The following is a 20842-nucleotide window of genomic DNA, read 5'->3' on the forward strand; positions in this document are numbered from 1 at the left end:
ATTTTGTTTTTTATGTGTTGTTTGCTTATTTTAATGAATCTATGAGTAGTAGCAGAGGGTACGAACCATGTAGAAGTTGGAATACATTATATATAACACCAATATGAATTTAGAATGAGTTCACAACAGTAACTAAGTGGTGATTTATTTTCTTACACTAATGGAGCTTATGAGATTTTCTGTTGAGTTTTGTGTTGTGAAGTTTTCAAGTTTTGGGTGAAGTTTCGATGGACTACGGAATAAGGAGTGGCAAGAGCATAAGCTTGGGGATGCCCAAGGCACCCCAAGGTAATATTCAAGGACAACCCGTCGTGGTATTTCGTCGACATATGCCAAGGGATGGCTTATCATGTGTGGGGACAGGAGTGTGTTGCCGGGCTCTAGAAGCGGGAGTAGGCAAGACCTCAAATGACGCGGAGTCTTACCCAGGTTCGGGGCTCTCCATGGAGATAACGCCCATAATCCTGCTCAGGGTCTCCGCATCACTATGATCGAATAACGGGGCTACAAGGGTGCTCCTTGAGCTGTTTGGCTAAAGGAAGAAGAAGGCAAGCTAGCACTACTCCTTCCCTAGCTATGTGGCTGTATGGTGGCTAGAATCGTGAACCCCTTGCATGGGTGAGCCTGGGGGGTTTATATAGGCCTACCCCCTGGGTTACAATGGTAATCCGGCTGGTTGTAGGACTCGGCCGTCAGTGTCTCTGGCCTCCGGCTTCTCCGCCGACAACTGGGGCCCACCGCCTGTCGTGGACTTGGCCGACAGGTAGAGCCTGCCGCCTGTAGGCTAGGTGTTGTAGGCCGCACTGTAGCCTCGCCTGTGATCATGGTAGCTTGGTCGGGAGGCGTATGGCTACAATACCGCCGCCTCGCAGGCGATCACTGTAGCCATGCCTCGTCTCTTCTGGTTAATGGCGCATAGACTCCAAGGGGAGGGGCAGTCGCCTGCTAGATGGTGGCCTCTCCTTATGGCCGCCTGCTCTGGCCTTGCCGCCTTCTGGTGATACACGGACAGGTGGGGCCCGCCATCTTCAGGCCACACTGACCGCCCGTCGTGGGAGCATGGCCCAGACTGACTTAGGCGACGTCATGGGCTACGTGGCTACAATGCTATGGAAGGGGAGGGGTGTCCGCTTGGTACGCCCGCACTGCTGCCATGCTCCTTCCTGGATTCGAGGGTAGCATGTTGCACTGTTGCCACGCCTTGTCTTATCGTAGCAGGTGGGTGAAAACTTTGAGGGGGCGAGGGGCCGCTTGGTAGGAGTCGACCCATGCCCTCGCTGCCTTCTGGGGTGCGCCGCCTTCTCGAGGTCCGCCTCCTCCTAGGAGGCGGCCCGTTGGCACCAACTGGGCTCGTAGGATGGCCTTGCGACCAGTCGGGCTGAGGGGCTTGGCTAGCCCCGATGCTTTAAAAACGGTTGAGGTGTGGATGAGGCCACCCAGGGTCTATCCCCCCGTCAGTAGTCTCCGAAGCTGGTGAGGTTCTACGACTTTCGGCAGCCGGAGAGCCTTAGTAGTTTCCCTCTTTAGTGGTCCTCCGCCTTCTACTCCGTCCGGCTAGGAGGAGTCAGGCGCCAGGAGCTGGACATGGCCGCGGCCGCCTGGTGGAATTCGAATGGTTGTGGTGGGGGCCTGCTGGCGTGCCGGCCGGGTGTTAGGCTCACCTCCCATTTCCCGCCTGCCATGCAGCGCCAGCTGGCCAGGACATCGCCGTAGGCTCGGGCCCGCCACCACAGGGCCTTAGCTCCCACGCGGATCCGTTGCTGCCGAGGCGGGTGGTTATGCTTCCCAGGCATGGTTAATGCATGCCATTACTGCGTGGAAAATGCGGGGTCATGGGGGGAGTGGGCGCAATTAATCTTGCACCCCCCCCCACGTCTCGTCCCCTTGGCTCCGTCGCCGGGGGGCTATAAGTAGGGGGAGGAGGGGGCGGCAGAATGCACGCGCGCCCTCCTCGCCCTTCGCGTCGCCTCTCCTTCTTCCTCTTCCTGCCGCTGCCGCGCCTTCTCCTCACGCCGGAGCGCAGCCGCAGCCCATCGTCACAGGACTTCTTCACGCCACAGCCGCCTCTCATCGCTGCCGAGCACGGAGCCCATGGCGCACAGCGGCCGTGCGAGCAACTGGGACGGCTCCAGTGTCCATGACGGCCACTTGGAGTTCCTCCACAAAACGTGGTGGCTCCCTCATGCCTCAAACTTCAAGGTGCGTGTTCCTCCAAAAGGGAGATCTCCCGACGCTGTAGGGCGGCGAGCGCGTTGTCTTCCGGTCGCACTTCCTCCGTGGCTTCAGTCTGCCGGTGAGTGGATTCATCCGCTCTTTCCTTCACTTCTGGTGCAGCCCTACCACCTCACGCCGAACACGGTGGTGCTGCTCTCTGCCTTCGTCACCCTCTGTGAGGGATATCTTGGCACACTCCCCACACTCGAGCTGTGGGGAGAGCTCTTCTACCTCAAGCTTGGCACCGCCGCCAAGAACGAGGCAGCCCAATGCGGAGCCTGCATCGCGGTGCGGTGCACCGGAGCCAGGACCTGCTTCCCGGCTCACGCCCTGCTGCAGTCAGCCAAGCTGTGGCAAGAATTGTACTTCTACTTCGAAAACATCCATCCGTCGCAGAACTACATCAACCTGCCGGCTTACACAGCCGGCCCTCCTGCTAAGCCCCGCACCAACTGGAGTTATCGGCCGAAGACCCTGATGGATTTGGAGGGCCTCAAGGCCTCAGACCTGCTAGCCGCCTTCGTGGAGCGCCGAGTGCTGCCTCTTCAAGCCCGGCCCCACATAATCAGCAACATGAGTGAGTGTCGGGATCCATCCCGGATGTCCACCAAGGTGATGCCGGACGAGGAGGTGGTACAGATGGTGAACTCTTTCTCCGACTGCAAGCTCTCGAAGACGGAGTGGCGGTTCGGCAAGCCACCGTACAATCGGGCTAATTCGCTGCCTTCGGTGAGTCTTTTGATTCTCTATCTCTTTGCTGGTCCGGGTTTTTCTTGCCGCCTGAGAAGTCGGCGATGGTGCAGTGCCTCCCGGGCCAACCGGCCACCAACGAACTAGCCCCATGTGACTAGTTCCTGGCGGACATGGCGGTGAGCGACACGGACGACCCTGACCTGGGGGCGGCCACCATAGACGAGACGATGCCACGGGTGGTGGCAGTGAGGGAGCAGGCGGCTTCTCAGGAGGCGGCCTTGGGGAATGGCCGGATGACGACGAGGTGGACGAAGAGCCGTGCCGCAGCCCTTGCACCGATAAGGCGGGTGCCAACTCCTTGGCTGCATCACCTGCAGCAGACGGAGAGCCGAAACGTGGGGCCGACACTGGGTTGTTCGGCAGCCGGCCCAAGAAGGTCAAGACCTCGGCTACCGTGACCAAGCGGCAAGAGGCTGCCGCGAGGGTGGTCCTTTTCACTAAGGGCCCGAAGCAGCGCCCGATGGTGTCTATGTATGTACTTTGATCTTCCTGTTGTCTCTTTGTGTTTGTTTCCCTTGTGATCTCTTCATTAGTTTTTCTGGTTTCCCCGAACAGGGCTCCGCTATCTCTCTCGTGGGCCGCGTTTGCCTTAGTGCTCGGGACGGCCGATAGCTCTGCCGGCTCCCACCGCGTTGATCCACTTGCCCCCCTTCAAGAGGCAATGGAAAGGAACGCGTGGGAGGCGCGAGAGAAGCGGGACGCCGCTACCCAGGAGGAGGTGGAGGCGGCCAAGGCGGCGCAAGTAGAGGCCGACGCGGCGGCCGGGGCGCAGGCCGAAGCGGTGAACACGGAGCAGACGGATATTACCACCGAGGCGCAGGAGGCGGAGGCGTCCCACGGTCGAGCCCTTGAGTCCATCAACCCGCACCATGGGGAGCCGCCGGTGCTGGCTGGTCAGGTGCCAACTGGCAGGGTTGGTGTCGACCAGCCGCCCTTGGAGAGGGGTGGGCGCGGCCCCATTACTTCAGAGGAGGAGGTGGTTTCGCACGTGCCGACTATCGAAGCACAGGGCAGCCAGCCTGACTCGCCGCAGGTAGCGCCGTCTGGCGGCGGGTTGGTGGTGGGTCCTATTTCCACGGTCCGCGTTCCTGCATGCCAGCGCCCGGCGAGGGCGAGCTCGGCGCCAAAGGCGGTGGAAGTCTGGGCCACCAGCTCGACGGCGCCCGACACCGAGGCTACCAGCACCGCCTCATGGGATTGGGCATCTGGGGGCGACAGCGGACGCTGTTCGGGTACGTACTTGCTTCTTGTTTTTTAAACTTTTGCAACCTTCCGTGGGGGTGCGCCAACGCACCCACTGGGTGTAGCCCCCAAGTTCTTGGTCGGCTGCTGAGCAGGCGGCTTGGAACTTTAAGGTAAGTTCTGAGTGCTAACTTGTTTCTTTTTCTTCAATTGTCATCGTTGCAGGACTACCACAACCTCCATGTGGCCGCCTACAACTCCCAGCACTCTGTCTTTCTTCTCACGGGGGCGCGTCAGCGGACCCGCTTGGTGTATCCCCCGTGATTCAGGCCGACTGCTGAGCAGTCGGGCCGGATCTTCCGGCAACTAATCTTTGGTTGATGTTGATGTCTTTTCGTTCTTATCATTGCAGAGGCGGCCGCCGAGCTGGAGCAGCGCCTGGGCGCGGCCCAAACTAAGCTTCGCACCAAGGAGCAGGAGCGCAGCTAGGCGGCTCAGCAGTGCGAGCGCCTGAGCAAGGAGCTGGCGGCCCAGGTGGAGCGGCACAAGGTGGAGCTCCAGCAGCTGAAGGAGAGCGAAGACTCTCTCAAGGCCGAGTTCGAGACTCAATGTTTGAACTGGGCCAAGATGGAGAAGTTCCTGACCAACGGTACAGCGTGATCGAGGACATGATCGATGGTAATTTATTTCTTCTTCTTGAGTGGCCACCGACTGCTGCCGGAGCCGGCATCTATCTTCTAATCTTTTGATCTTCTTCTTGCACAGAGTACTTCTCAAGTTACTCCATCGCCGTCAGCCTGGGCACCGAGGCGCCGCGTGTGGCGTGAAGGGCGGCGGGTGTGGACATTGCACCCAACGTGCCCCGGAATCTTGATGAGTAGCTCCTGGCCATCAAGACGTGCATGCATCCAGCCCACCAAATGCTTCGCCGCCTACAGCGCGGTGGGGCTCTGGTGTTGGCCGCCCTCTGGCCAGGCGCTCGAGTTCCGCACACTCCTAGCCAGACTGCCGACTAGTTGGAGGCGGCAGTCAGGTGCTTCGAGGCCTGGAAAGGCGCCACGGCTCGGGCGGGTGCTCGGACGGCCTTGGAATTCTCCAAGGCTTGGTACCCCAGCCTGGATCTAACCCAGCTGGCCACCTTCAGGTAGGAGGCCAGTCCGGAGCTGGCGGGGGTGGGTCCTGCGCTCACTCAGTGCGTGGCGGCGATCTCCGACTATGCCGACACCACTGTCTTCATCCTCGAACTAGACGACGAGGGTGCTGAGGTGCTGCCCGACTGGTTTGGGCTGAACCCGGCGGATGAGGAGGACTCGCTCGAGGAGATCGCCTCCAGCGATGAGGGTGAAGACGACGAGGACGAGGACAGTGAAGATGATGCACCGGGGGACGGAGCGGACAATTAGCCTCATCCCGATCGAGCCTTCACCGCGAGCCATGGGTGACTATCCCGACTGCCGCTAATGCTGGCCAGGATGATACTTACCAGTCAGCCGCTCCACCATCCGGCGCTGCTGCCTCCACCAACCTCTCGGACCCGCCTGCTGATCCTCTAGCCTAGGCGGCCATTTTATCTTGCCTTTTCCTATTCTTGTAATCTTTTGAACAAGTACGTTAAATTCGCGCGATTCCAGCCACTAAGGGTGTAAGTTTAAACTTAATGAATGTTGTCCTTGGGCCTTTTGCGATGTATATAAGTTTAAATACCCACATTCTTGCTTGTGTTGCCGGGTTCTTGTTTGATTTTGCTTCTCTCTTTTTGGCGTTTTATCTATCGTGTTCTCTTGGCCGCCTCCCTGCCAGCCAGACAGCCGCTCTGCGGTCTGTGGCTGGGTCAGGGACTTGGTCGCTCTTCAGAATGGGCAAGTTACTTCGGCCGCGTAGAGCGTAGCTTGGTCGAGCGAGAATCCGGCCTGCCAGCTGCTAAGCAGCCAGACGAGGGATGCGAGGAGCGGGCTAGGCCTTAGTTAGCGTTTTTCCTTAGTCAGATTTTGTGTGGATGGCGTTTCCGGCCTTTAGGTCTTCGCTAGTCGGAGAATCACGCTGCAAGCTGTGACTTGGAGCGAAGAGAGGGCTTTCAGCATCGGCACACTACTAGTCAGCTCCGGCTGGTGCAAACTTAGGTCAAGGCGGCGAGCCCCCGGTCCGGCTGACCAGAACCCGGACGGGGCAGGAATAGGAAAAACTCAAATCATGGCATAAGCTTAACTCATAGATAAAAAGGTAGCCCTCGAGTGCACCTCGGGGGACCTGAGGTGTTTTACTTAATACAAAAGTTGGTGTGGTACATACGCTCGAATCAACTGTAAAATGGGCGGAGCAGATTTGCATACCATGGCCGCTCCGTCTCTTTGCCAGCTGTGCATAGCTTGCGCGCCTTGGGCTTCTGAACGTCGATGAGGTAGTATGAATTGTTTCCCAGGGCCTGGCTAATGATGAAGGGGCCTTCCCAAGGTGCCGCGAGCTTGTGTTGTTCGGCTGATCGCTGGATCAGGAAGAGCACAAGGTCGCCTTCGCGGAAAGAACACGACATGACCTTCTTGCTGTGGTAGCGGCATAGGCTCTGCTGGTAGATGGTGGACCGGCTGCATGCTAGCAGTCGGGCCTCTTCCAGCAGATCGATGCCGTTTTCTCGTGCCTCTTTGGCCTCCGCCTCTGTGTACATGGTGACCCGAGGCGAGTCGAACTCAATATCCGTAGGGATGGCCTCAGCACCGTACACAAGGAAGAAGGGCGTGAAGCCGGTGTGACACCCCAAAATTCTAACCTTGTTTTATTAATTAAAATTTTGCGAGGAAACTTAAACTTTTATTTTCTGGATTTCCTTTTGATTTCAGAACCATTCTTATCTTTATTATTATGGAGTTTTTACCCCAAGTGAAAACTTTTCAATCATTATTGAACTTATTTACCCTCTCAAATTAAAAAAATCTATTATCAGTGGGAATTATTTATATAATTATTTTTCCCTGGGCTTTATTTCTCAAAATTGGTTTTTTCATAAGTTTTAGGGTTCCATTTGCACTGCAACCCTTTGACAAATTAATTTAAAAATCCCACCAAAATTTGGGGTTGACATATGATGTCCCTATATCACTTTTATGCAAAAATATATTTCATTCATTGGATATTTTGAGTTCTACACCAAGTTTTCAAATCTGGTCAAATCTCACTTTTGCACTGCAACCTATTTAAAAACTTCTTTAAAACTTCCACCAAAATTAGGGGAGGTCAGTAGGAGTATATTATTCATCTTTATGCAAAAACCCAGTGATGTTCTTTGAAAAATTTGAGTAAATCAACCTCTTTTTCATTCTGGCCCAGTTGGGTGTTTTCTACTACATCCCGAATTATTTGTGCTCTAGTGACCATGAGCTTTCTCTTGCTTGTAGTACACCCTACAAAACCCTTAAGTCCAGGAGATTGGACCCATTGGGAGATTTTTGGTCCATGAAATGGTGCCCTTAACTTTCTGTCTAGAATTGGTTTTCTTAAAATCTTGCACTAACAAGTTTCTAGTTTTGCCAAACTAACTTTACCACCCTCTTATTCATCCAAAGAGACTATGATCTGGATATTTTGGCCCCTCCAAGAGTTTCCTAGATGCTGTTGGCATTTTGTCAAACACCTAGAGTGCATGGACAGCTTTGGCATGACTTTAGTTTTGCACTCTGACCTTGCACCTCTAGACAAACTAGCATGTCCACTAAGCTCCTAGCTACTCCTAACCTAGGTCTGCTAATTGCCAGCATCACCCAAGTCCTATGACATGCACTGGCATTTCGCCGAGCACCTGGTGCCCATGCTCTGGGCACGCCTAGAGCGCACGTTTTGCACGCGCGTGCACCGAGCCGCCGCGTCTCGCTGCCGCCAACCCCGCGCCCGTTCTGGCCCTTGGCCTCTCGCAGCCAGCACGGCCGCCTGCTCCCTCGCTGCAGAGCCGCCCCTGGCGCCCTACAGCGCTGCCGTCAGGTCGGCCACGGCGGCTAGCGGCCGGCCACCGCAGGGCTTTGCCACGGATGGCGCCGCCCGAGCCACAGCCGCGCGTCAGCTACCCTCTGGAGCAGTCCGGACTCATCCCCTCGCTCGTCTGCAAGCGCTCGATGCCGCCACGTCCTCCTACAGCAAACAGAGAGGCGGTTCGCCAGTGACCTTATCCACGGCCGCAGAACTGACCTCGGCCGCCTATAAAGAGGCACCCCCGAACTCGTCCAGGCTCTCAGGCAACCTCGAGCTATCCCCCTAGAGCTACCATAGCTGGCAATCGAAGAGAAGGAGGTCGTCTTCCCCATCTCCGGTCGGCTCGGCCGCCGCCACATGCCAGTCCATTTCGTCCCGAACAGAGCCCCTCCCGTCCATCCAGCGCCACCACCAGATTCCATGTGATCGTATGGAGCCGCCCATCACCTCAGCCCCGACCGGGAGCCACCATAGCCCAGACCCCCAAATCCCTCCCGAAGCTATCTCCGCTGTAAAGCTCGTCGCCGGCGACTCCGTCCACGTCGGCGACCATGGCATGTACCCATGGGTTCGCCTCGACCACCTGAGCACACCCATGTGCTCAGATCCCCAAGGGATGCCTCCGTTCGCCGGCGAGCCTCGCCGGAGCTCCGCCTCTGTTCGGTCGGAGGAGAAGACGCGCGCGTGGACTGGTCAAACCTGACCAGTGGGCCAGGCGGGCCCTCCGTCAGCGACCCAACGCTGGTCCATGCAGGCATAAGTGGAGGCGTATTCCCATAGTACGTCTTTGACGTGTATCTATTCGAATCGTTTTCTTTTCTTTTTCTGTTTTATTTAAAATAGAGATTTGACCAAAACTTTGACTAGCTATATCTTTTAAAATAAAACTCCAAATGAGTTAATTCTTTTTCCCACCTCTCTCAAATTTAATCTAGTTTATTTTAATATTTATTTGAAAATTTTCCAAGCAACTTTTCTGTACTGTTTTTGAAGTGTGTGTTATTTGTATATTTTTGAAAATAGGATTTGTTGGAGAGAGAAGAAAACTTTCAAAAGTTTTGGAATACACCCTACCTCTCCACAACTTGAAGGCAAGCATTCTGAACCCTGGCATAATAGTTTTGTGTGTTGGTTAATACGATTATAACACCACCTAAATACGGATAACTCGTTATTTTAAGTGGTGACGCAATCATTTGCATGAATGCATATTGGTGATTTCCTTGCTGTTGGAAATGGATATACTTGTGATGGTAGTCGTCCTCATATGCCTTGCATGCATGCCGGAAAAGAATCCTAGAAAGCCTCTACCTTGGGTAGGCGTGAGCTTGTCGCCGGTCTCCGTCGGGACGGTTATGTCCGGTATGGCATAGTGAGGTATAATGAGTGGTGATTTTGTTGGTTGATATATATATTGGTTACACATATCACGCAGGGAAATTTTTAAACCTCCTGAGTCAACCGTAGATCGAGTCTTGTTCCAGTAACCCCCATACTTGTTTTGTACTGCCACCGGTCCCTGCCGCAGGTAGGGTACGGTTCAGTAAGTTGTCAACCCCTTTCTAGCACACACCGTACAGAGATGCCACGGTGGAAGATACCGACTGCAGCCGGTAGGCAGGCCACCTGGTCCGGGGGCATGGGTGTTTCCGGTTGGGACCGAGAGGGGGGCACCCCTTAGAGCGCGCGACATAAATTTGATCCCATGCTACGCGAGGTTGTAGCCTCCCAACTTAGAGTTTTAGTTGACAGGTGTCGTGGGTGATTCCAAACATCGGTAAGTTAAGCTGGTGTATTTTCAACTAAAAGACTGTAGACGGAATTAGTCCCGATGGACTAAAGGAATCCGTTACTCGTGGGTAAAGAGTACACCCTTTGCAGCAATAATATCTATTCGAATAGCCGTGTCCATGGTTAAGGACTACAGTTTGGGTTGGGTCAAGCGTCGGTCTTAGTGTCGGTCTTCGGAGGAGAAACTACTAAACCAGAACATGGATCATGACCTGTGACTTATGATGATTGTGATTATTATTGTTATGGACTAACACTTTATATTATTGGATTTATTGAGTATCCCTGGGATGGTTCTACCTCCTGGATATTCACGGTGATTATTTTTCTTACAAGCCCTTTATGTGGTGCCGCTCAGACGCCCGACTGTGGCATTCTTGTTATATACTTTATAAGCCCTTTATGTGGTGTCGCTCAGACGCCCGACTGTGGCATGCTTGCTATTTACTTTATAAGCCCTTTATGTGGTGTCGCTCAGACGCCCGACTGTGGCAAGCTTGCTATTTACTTTATAAGCCCTTTATGTGGTGTCGCTCAGACGGCGTATTGTGGCATGCTTGCTATTTACCTTATAAGCCCTTTATGCGGTGTCGCTCAGACGCCCGACTGAGGCAATCTTGTTATTTACTATCCTTTCGAGACGTCCCTTCAGACATCCGATCGGTGCTTCTTATTACTACGCCTTTATTTTATATTCATGTTGCATATAAATAACCTGCTTGCATGCATCAGGGATTTCATTCTATGGCTAACATTATGATCATAGGATAATTCAGAGCATGATTATCGTTTGTTATATTATACCCGTGTTCATAATGTTTGCGAGTACATTCAAAGTACTCATTGGCTTGTCCCTGGCTATTGTCTTGGCCAGATTTCTTGCATGGAGAGGAGCATTGTGATGACAGCCCCGAAACCTAAGCAACAGTGATAGCAGCCTCGTGAAGATAGGAGTTAACCTGGTCAGCTGTTCCTGTGGGAAATGGAGTCCCATAGACACTGATGATCCACAAACCGCTTCCGCCATCAACCACTAGAAACCATTTGTTGTACTCATAGGCCAGAATGGTCTTGTACTACATATTTTGTATTTTGCTTGGAATTTCTGTATCAAGTTGGTGCCTCATCAGCTAACAGTAATCCAGGGGCTGGTGAGCACAAGGGCCATTTTTTGGAAAATTAATATCCCGAAAAACAGGTCCTGACAAACTTGGTATCAGAGCCAGGCTGACCATTGGCTAATCCTATCTCAGCCAGGTCAATAAACCTAGATTAACCAACCCACCAGACCATAACCTAACCCCGGCCAAGCTTCTCGCGTAAGATAGCCACACAGTGACCCCGACACTTTTGGCAGTCGGTGCCCAACCTGTCAGCCTAGCCTGTCGATCACGCGCCAGTGACCGACCCCTAAATTGTCTCATTCGCAAGCGTGCGAAGGAAGACTATGTCCCCTTTTTCTATAAAAAGGGCACGCTAACCTCAACACGGCACAACCTCTAGCCCAAACCAAGCTATAATGCCTGGTCCCGTCGTGCACAATAAGACCACATCAACCAACCTTGGAGGTTTTGTGACCGTGCTCGCGAACCTCACCCACCGTGCCTTTGCATTAGAAGAGCCCCCAGAATAGGTGGTGTACCAAGGACCCATGGGCGGTGAGAGCCGTCAATTCTGGGCCACCATGCGCATCTATGGTGGGGTCTATCTCCAGAACGCCCCTACAGGTTCACCGGAAGGACAACTTCCTTTGAGCCACAAGCCATCCAACTGGCTGCTCGAGAGGCTATAGGTCAACTCCGGCACTTGTCGCCCAGAGTTAACTGTCGCTCGTTCTACTATTACCCCAGCCGTGACGGGTATAGTAGGCCACCCCAGGTTGCCAATGGAGCTCACGAGACGGATCCTGCATTGTTGCATCTGGTGCGCTATGTAAGTACGCTAGAGGATTTGTTCGATCAAATCACCCTTGATCTGATCACAGCTCGTGGAGAACTGATCCGCCGAGCCCTAGCAAGATAAGATGAGCCCAACACCGACAACCCAGTCATGTTGTTCGGACAACCGATCGAGTCCTTGAGGTCTGCCCCAGTCATTGACCAAAATACCTTGATGACCCCAGAAGTGCTTCGTCGCCTTTTGGGAACACACTCCAGCGGGATTGTGGCCAACAATCCCCGAGATGGTCATCATCGCTACCCCGACCCTACAGTCCCTCAACCCCATCCAGCTAATCACGATGGTGAAAACCGTGGAGAAACCTCGACGTCCATGAGGCAAGCCCGATTAGATATTAACGAGGTAGACTAGAGTCGCTCAAGTAGTACCGAGTCTTAGTATGTCCTCGTCTTGTAACTGTGTGATCCTGTACCGCCATTATTAAATGTTGTTTGATTGTGCGCCTTTTTTTTAATAGTAGCCATGCATGAGTATGTTAGTGTATGGTTGCATTTTTAATCCCAAGCGTAGCTACCAAAGACCAACCTCGACGACACAAGTTTGTGCTATGAATAAACCTTTTGGTTTCAGCTAATAGGAAAGATATTTTCAAAACAACCCTTAACAAATCTGGAGGACGACATTTTTCTTAAGGGGGGTAGTGTTGTGACACCCCAAAATTTTAACCTTGTTTATTAATTAAAATTTTGCCAGGAAACTTAAACTTTTATTTTCTGGATTTCCTTTTGATTTCAGAACCATTCTTTTCTTTATTATTATGGAGTTTTTACCCCAAGTGAAACTTTTCAATCATTATTGGACTTATTTACCCTCTCAAATAAAACAATTCTTTTATCACTGGGAATTATTTATATAATTATTTTTCCCTGGGCTTTATTTCTCAAAATTGGTTTTTTCATAAGTTTTAGGGTTCCATTTGCACTGCAACCCTTTGACAAATTCATTTAAAAATCCCACCAAAATTTGGGGTTGACATATGATGTCCCTAGATCACTTTTATGCAAAAATATATTTCATTCATTGGATATTTTGAGTTCTACACCAAGTTTTCAAATCTGGTCAAATCTCACTTTTGCACTGCAACCTATGTAAAAACTTCTTTAAAACTTCGACTAAAATTAGGGGAGGTCAGTAGGAGTATACTATTCATCTTTATGCAAAAACCCAGTGATGTTCTTTGAAAATTTTGAGTAAATCAACCTCTTTTTCATTCTGGCCCAGTTGGGTGTTTTCTGCTACATCCCTAATTATTTGTGCTCTAGTGACCATGAGCTTTCTCCTGCTTGTAGTACACCCTACAAAACCCTTAAGTCCAGGAGATTGGACCCATTAGGAGATTTGTGGTCCATGAAATGGTGCCCTTAACTTTTTGTCTAGAAATGGTTGTCTTCAAATCTTGAACTAACAAGTTTCTAATTTTGCCAAACTAACTTTACCACCCTCTTATTCATCCAAAGAGACTATGATCTGGATATTTTGGCCCCTCCAAGAGTTTCCTAGATGCTCTTGGAATTCTATCAAACACCTAGAGTGCATGGACAGCTTCAGCATGATTTTAGTTTTGCACTCTAACCTTGCACCTCTGGACAAACTAGCATGTCCACTAAGCTCCTAGCTACTCCTAACCTAGGTCTGCTAATTGCCAGCCTCACCCAAGTCCTGTGGCATGCACTGGCATTTCGCCGAGCACCTGGTGCGTGTGCTCTGGGCGCGCCCAGAGCGCACGTTTTGCACGCGCGTGCACTGAGCCGCCGCGTCTCGCTGTCGCCCACCCCGCGTCCGTTCTGGCCCTTGGCCTCTCGCAGCCAGCACGGCCGCCTCCTCCCTCGCTGCAGAGCCGCCCCTGGCGCCCTACATCACCGTCGTCAGGTCGGCCATGGCGGCTAGCGGCCGGCCACAGCAGGGCTCTGCCACGGATGGCGCCGCCCAAGCCACAGCCGCGGGCCAGCTGCCCTCTGGAGCAGTCCAGACTAATCCCCTCGCTCGTCTGCAAGCGCTCGATGCCGCCACGTCCTCCTGCAGCAAACAAAGAGGTGGTTCACCGGTGATCTTATCCACGGTCGCGGAACCGACCTCGGCCGCCTATAAAGAGGCACCCCCGAACTCGTCCAGCCTCTCAGGCAACCTCGAGCTATCACCCTAGAGCTACCATAGCTGGCAATCGAAGAGAAGGAGGTCGTCTTCCCCATCTCCGATCGGCTCTACCGCCGCCACATCCCAGTCCATTTCGTCGTGCAGAGCCCCTCCCGTCCATCCAGCGCCACCACCCGACTCCACGTGATCGTGCGGAGCCGCCCATCACCTCAGCCCCGACCGGGAGCCACCATAGCCCAGACCCCCAATCCCTCCCGAAGCCATCTCCGCCGCGAAGCTCGTCGCCGACGACTCCGTCGATGTCGGTGACCATGGCGGGTACCCACGGGTTCGCCTCGACCACCTGAGCACACCCATGTGCTCAGATCCCCAAGGGATGCCTCCGTTCTCCGGCGAGCCTCGCCGGAGCTCCGCTCTGTTCGGTCGGAGGAGACGACGCGCGCGTGGACTGGTCAAACCTGACCAATGGGCCAGGCGGGCCTACCGTGAGCGACCCAGCGCCGGTTCACGCAGGCATAAGTGGAGGCGTATTCCCAGAGTACGTCTTCGACGTGTATCTATTCGAATCGTTTTCTTTTCTTTTTCTGTTTTATTTAAAACAGAGATTTGACCAAAACTTTGACTCGCTATATCTTTTAAAATTAAACTCCAAATCAGTTGATTCTTTTTCCAACCTCTCTCAAATTTAATCTAGTTTATTTTAAGATTTATTTGAAAATTTTCCAAGCAAATTTTTTGTACTGTTTTTGAAGTGTGTGTTATTTGTATATTTTTGAAAATAGGATTTGTTGGAGAGAGAAGAAAACTTTCAAAAGTTTTGGAATACACCCTGCCTCTCCACAACTTGAAGGCAAGCATTCTGAACCCTGGCATAATATTTTTGTGTGTTGGTTAATACGATTATAACACCACCTAAATACGGAGAACTCGTTATTTTAAGTGGTGACGTGATCATTTGCATGAATGCACATTGGTGATTTCCTTGCTGTTGGAAATGGATATACTTGTGATGGTAATCGTCCTCATATGCCTTGCATGCATGCCGGAAAAGAATCCGGGAAAGCCTCTGCCTTGGGTAGGTGTGAGCTTGTACCGGTCTCCGTCGGGACGGTTATGTCCGATATGGCATAGTGATGTATAATGTGTGGTGATTTTGTTGGTTGATATATATATTGGTTACACATATCATGCAGGGAAATTTTTAAACCTCCTGAGTCGACCATAGATCGAGTCTTGTTCCAGTAACCCCCATACTTGTTTCGTACTTCCACTGGTCCCTGCCGCAGGTAGGGTACGGTTCAGTAAGTTGTCAACCCCTTTCTAGCAAACACCGTACAGAGAGGCCACGGTGGAAGATACCGACTGCAGCTGGTAGGCAGGCCACCTGGTCCGGGGGCATGGGTGTTTCCGGTTGGGACCGAGAGGGGGGCACCCCTTAGAGCGTGTGACATAAATTTGATCCCATGCTACGTGAGGTTGTAGCCTCCCCACTTAGAGTTACAGGTGTCGTGGGTGATTCCAGACACCGGTAAGTTAAGCTGGTGTGTGCAAGTCAGGTGTGTTTTCAATTAAAAGACCGTAGATGGAATTAGTCCCGATGGACTAAAGGAATCCGTTACTCATGGGTAAAGAGTACACCCTCTGCAGAGATAATATCTATTCGAATAGCCGTGTCCATGGTTAAGGACTACAGTCTGGGTTGGGTCAAGTGTCGATCTTAGTGTCGGTCTTCGAAGGAGAAACTACTAAACCAGAACATGGATCATGACCTGTGACTTATGATGATTGTGATTATTATTGTTATGGACTAACACTTTATATTATTGGATTTATTGAGTATCCCTGGGAAGGTTCTACCTCCTGGATATTCACGGTGATTATTTTTCTTACAAGCCATTTATGTGGTGTCGCTCAAACGCCCGACTATGGCATGCTTGTTATATAGTTTATAAGCCCTTTATGTGGTGTCGCACAGACGACCGACTGTGGCATGCTTGCTATTTACTTTATAAGCCCTTTATGTGGTGTCGCTCAGACGCCCGACTGTGGCAAGCTTTCTATTTACTTTATAAGCCCTTTATGTGGTGTCGCTCAGACGCCCGAATGTGGCATGCTTTCTATTTACCTTATAAGCCCTATATGTGGTGTCGGTCAGACGCCCGACTGAGGCATGCTTGTTATTTACTATCCTTTCGAGACGTCGCTTCAGACGTCGCTTCATGTTGCATATAAATAACCTGCTTGCATGCATCAGGGATTTCCTTCTATGGCTAACGTTAGGATCATAGGATAATTCAGAGCATGATTATCGTTTGTTATATTATACCCGTGTTCATAATGTTTGCGAGTACATTCAAAGTACTCACTGGCTTGTCCCTGGCTATTGTCTTGGCCAGATTTCTTGCATGGAGAGGAGCGTTGTGATGACAGCCCCGGAACCTAAGCAACGGTGATAGCAGGCTCGTGAAGATAGGAGTTAACCTCGTCAGCTGTTCCTGTGGAAAATGGAGTCCCATAGACACTGATGATCCACAAACTGCTTCCGCCATCAACCACTAGAAACCATTTGTTGTACTCATAGGCCAGAATGGTCTTGTACTACATATTTTGTATTTTGCTTGGAATTTCTATATCAAGTTGGTGCCTCATCAGCTAACAGTAATCCTGGGGCTGGTGAGCATAAGGGGCATTTTCTGGAAAATTAATATCCCGAAAAACTGGTGCTGACAGCCGGTTGATCTGTTGGGCGTGGTCTGAAGGCTCCGAAGGACGAGTGGAAGCTCGTCGATCCAACAGCCGACCGACCACTCTAGCGGCTCGATCAGGTGGGGATTGATGCCGGACAAGATGAGGACTTTTGCTCGCTCCACCTGGACGTTTGACTATGGGTGGGCAACGGATGCTAAGTCCAGTCGAATGCCCTAATTTGTGCAGAAACGGGCCAAGGCGCCTTTGCTGAAGTTTGTGTCGTTGTTAGTGATGATGCTTTGGGGAACGCTATATCATTCGGTGATGTCGGTGATGAATGTTACACCAGTCAGACCATTTGGCTTCTTGATTGGCTTCACTTCTATCCACTTGGTGAATTTGGCCACGGCGGCCAGTAGATGGGTCATGCCGCCTCGTGCCGTCTTGAATGGGCCAACCATATCCAAACCCCACAGGGTGAATGGCCAGGGTATGGGGATGGTCTTGAGGGTAGAGGCCGGGAGGTGTTGCTTGGTGCTGAACTTCTGGCACCCTTTGCACTTTTTGACCAACTCTTTGGCATCGTCCAAAGCAGTCGGCCAGAAGCAGCCATGGCAGAAAGCTTTGGCCACGAGGGACCTGGAGGCGGCATGGTGGCCACACATTCGCCTTGATGGATATCTCTGAGGATATCCATGCCCTTCTTCGGTTGCACTCATGGCTGAGATAGACGCCGGTCACACTCCGCCTTGCGAGCTCTTGGTTGACGATGGTATAGGCGCCTGCTCTGTGCTAGATCCGTCGAGCTAGCACTTGGTCGGCTGGTAGCACGCGGTTGACTAGATAGTCACGGATGGGTGGTGCCCAAGATGGGGCCGCCACCACTGTGAATACAACACTGGTATGAGGGGTGCTGGGTTGGGAGGCGGCGGGCTGGGGCCGGCCGCTCCTGATGGTGCTGATGAAGTCCCCGGGCCGACTATAGTAGCCCCCAGGCAGCCTGCTGGGGTCGTTGGGCCGAGTGCTGGTGATGTAGCCCCCGGGCCGCCTGGAGAAGTCCCCGAGACGACTGCTGAAGTCCCCAAGCCTGATACCACTACTCCACGGGCAGCCGGCATGAAGATGGAGTCAGACTCTGGCGAGGGCTTGATAGAAGGCTTGTGGAGGCACTCGAGGGAGACGCTAGCTGCTATGGCTTGCCGGGTGGAGCCAATGTGGGTGAGGGCGTCCGCTGCATCGTTGTCAGCTAGTGCTACGTGGATGAACTCACATCCATCAAAATGCCCGCTCATCTGCAAGACGAGGAAGCGGTAGCTTGCCATGTTTACATCCTTGGCGTCCCAGTCGCCTAACGACTGCTGGACCACCAAGTCCGAGTCATCGTAGCAAAGGATCCAGCGAATGCCGATTTCTTTGGCCAGTCCGAGCCTGAAGATGAGCGCCTCATACTCGGCTATATTGTTGGAGGCGGCGAAGTGGATCTGCAGTGTGTACTTCAGCTTGTCACCTTTGGGAGAGGTGAGGACGATGGCGGCCACCAAGCCGGTGCGCATCTTTGAGCCGTCAAAGTGCATCCACCAATGTGTAGAATCCGGTGCTGGCGGCAAATACCAGGACTCGGCCGAGTCGACAAGGAAGTTGGCTAGTGCTTGGGACTTGATGGCGGTGCGGGGCTGGTAGACGATGGTCTGAGGAGCCAGTTCAGTGGCCTACAGTTCAGTGGCCTACTTGGCCACCCGGCCCGATGCATCTCTATTGCCCATGATCTCGGCGAGGGGCGCGGTGCAGATAACCGTGATGGAGTGCTCTTGGAAGTATTGCTTCAGCTTCTTGGCGGCAAAGTACATGTCGTAGCACATCTTCTGGTAATGGGGGTAGTTCTGCTTGGAGGCCGATAGGACCTTGCTCAGGTAGTACACCGGCCTTTGGACCGACTGGGCCTTCCCGCTTCTGGACGCTCGACGACAATCACCGTGCTGATGACTCGGTTGGTGGCGGCGATTTAGAGGAGCATGGGCTCTTTAGCAGCCGGAGCCACCAGGATAGGCGACATTGGCATCATACGCTTGAGCTGGAGGAAGGCGGCGTCCGCCTGGTCGTTCCACTCGAAGCAACTCGTTTTATTCTTGAGCTGGTACAGAGGGAGTGCCTTCTCGCCCAGCCGACTAATGAAGCGGCTGAGGGATGCTAGGCATCCGGTGAACTTTTGGACATCACGCAGCTTGGTGGTTTCTCCATCCGCTCGATGGCCCTGATCTTCACAGGGTTGCACTCGATGCTGCATTCTGAGACAAGGAAGCCAAGGAGCTGGCCAGCTGGCACACCGAAGACACACTTCTCTGGGTTGTGCTTGATGTTGAAACAGCGTAGGTTCTCAAAGGTCTCCTTTAGGTCTTCCATCAAGGTGCCATGCTTCTCCGTCTTCACCACATCCTCGTCCACATAGACGTGGGCATTGCATCCGAGTTTCTTCAACAAGTATTTCTGCATACAATGTTGGAAGGTGGCACCAGCATTTCTCAAGTCGAACGTCATGGTGATGTAGCAGAAAGCGCAAATGATGTGATGAAGATGGTCTTCAAGCGATCAGCCGGATCTAGCTTGATCTGGTGGTTTCCGGAATAGGAATCAAGGAAAGACAACAGCTCGCATCCGGCTATGGAGTCAATCAATTGGTGTATCCGGGGTAGAGCAAACGAATCTTTGGAGCAGGCTTTGTTGAGTCTGGTATAATCAACGCACATGCGCCATTTGTTGTTCTTCTTCAACACAAGGACCGGGTTGGCAAGCCAGTCCGGGTGGAACACTTCCATGATAAGTCCGACTGCTAACAGTCAGGCGACCTCTTCTCCAACAATCCTTCTCTTCTCTTCTGACAAACGATGGAGGGGTTGTTTGACCGGCTTGGCATCCGACCTCACATGCAGTTTGTGCTCGGCGAGATCCGTCAGGACACCCGGCATGTCTTTGTGGAACCATGCAAAGATGTCTTGATTATCATGGAGGAAATTGACGAGCTCGCCTTCCTATTTGCTGTCAAGGCCAGTACCCATGACAGAAAACCTCTCCGGGTGCTCCGGGTCCAGGGGGATCCGCTTGGTCTCTTTGGCCGGCTGGAGGAGGCCCCTGCTTCTGCCTCATTGGGATCAGTCGGCATGGCCGGCTTCTCGCTGGCCATGGCTACCATTCAATAAAGGAGACGTTTTTTCTTGAGCGATGACGAGGGACTCGGCTAGCCTCCTGCTGGCGGCAGCACAATCTTGCGACTTCTTGTAATCTCTGGCAACGGTGATGATGCCCTTGATGCCTGTAATCTTGGCCTTGAGGTATGCATAGTGTGGGATCATCATGAATTTGGCCAGCATGGGGCGGCCCAAGAGCGCGTGGTAGGGGCTTCCTAGGTCGACCACCTCGACCAGATTGGCTCACGGTGGAACTGATCTCTGTCATCGAAGAGGATGTCAGTCTTTATCTTGCCAATTGGGGAGCAGGAAAGGCCGAGAACCATGCCATGGAATACAGTCCGGCTTGGCTGAAGCTACTTGGCCTTGATACCCAGCCGCTCCATGGTCTCGCGGTACAGGATGTTGATGTTGCTGCCGCCATCTATCAGAACTCAGCCGAAACGGCAGGTCTGCCTCTCTGTTGCAAAGGTTGCGTCGAGCACCAGGGCGTATGAACCCGGGTTGGGCATCACAGCTGGGTGGTCAGCTTGGCTCCAAGTGATGGGCCTCTCAGACCAATGCATGCGGGTGGGAGCTTCTGAGCTAACAACGTTGACCTCTCGGTGTTGCTGCCGCTTGCTGTGCTTGTCATCGGCTTCACTTGTGAAGACGACGTAGGTGGCGTGCTCTTCCGGGAACTCATCTTGAACGGCGCCGACAGGTCGAGCAGCCGGCTGCTAAGCGACCGGAGCTGGAGGTCCGGCTGGTGGGGGAGGCGGGAGGGCCTCGCCCTTGGCGATCCGAGCTAGCCAGTTGCACTTCCGAGTGGTGTGGTTGGATTGCTTTGCGGTGATGTGGAACTTGCACGGGGCGTCGAGGGCCTTCTCAAAGGAGAGGGCGGGCAGTCGTGCTCCCTTGCCAATTCGCAGCCGCTTGGGGGCGGGCTGACCAGTCGGCTGTTGATCTTCGACTGCTACTACCTGCCGGCTGCTGGAAGCCGGCTGCTGGGCCGTGCGCTTGTTGTCGTTTTGCTGGCGCCG

This window comes from Triticum dicoccoides, chromosome 5B (genome assembly GCF_002162155.2).
Source record: "Triticum dicoccoides isolate Atlit2015 ecotype Zavitan chromosome 5B, WEW_v2.0, whole genome shotgun sequence".
Classification (NCBI taxonomy): Eukaryota; Viridiplantae; Streptophyta; class Magnoliopsida; order Poales; family Poaceae; genus Triticum; species Triticum dicoccoides.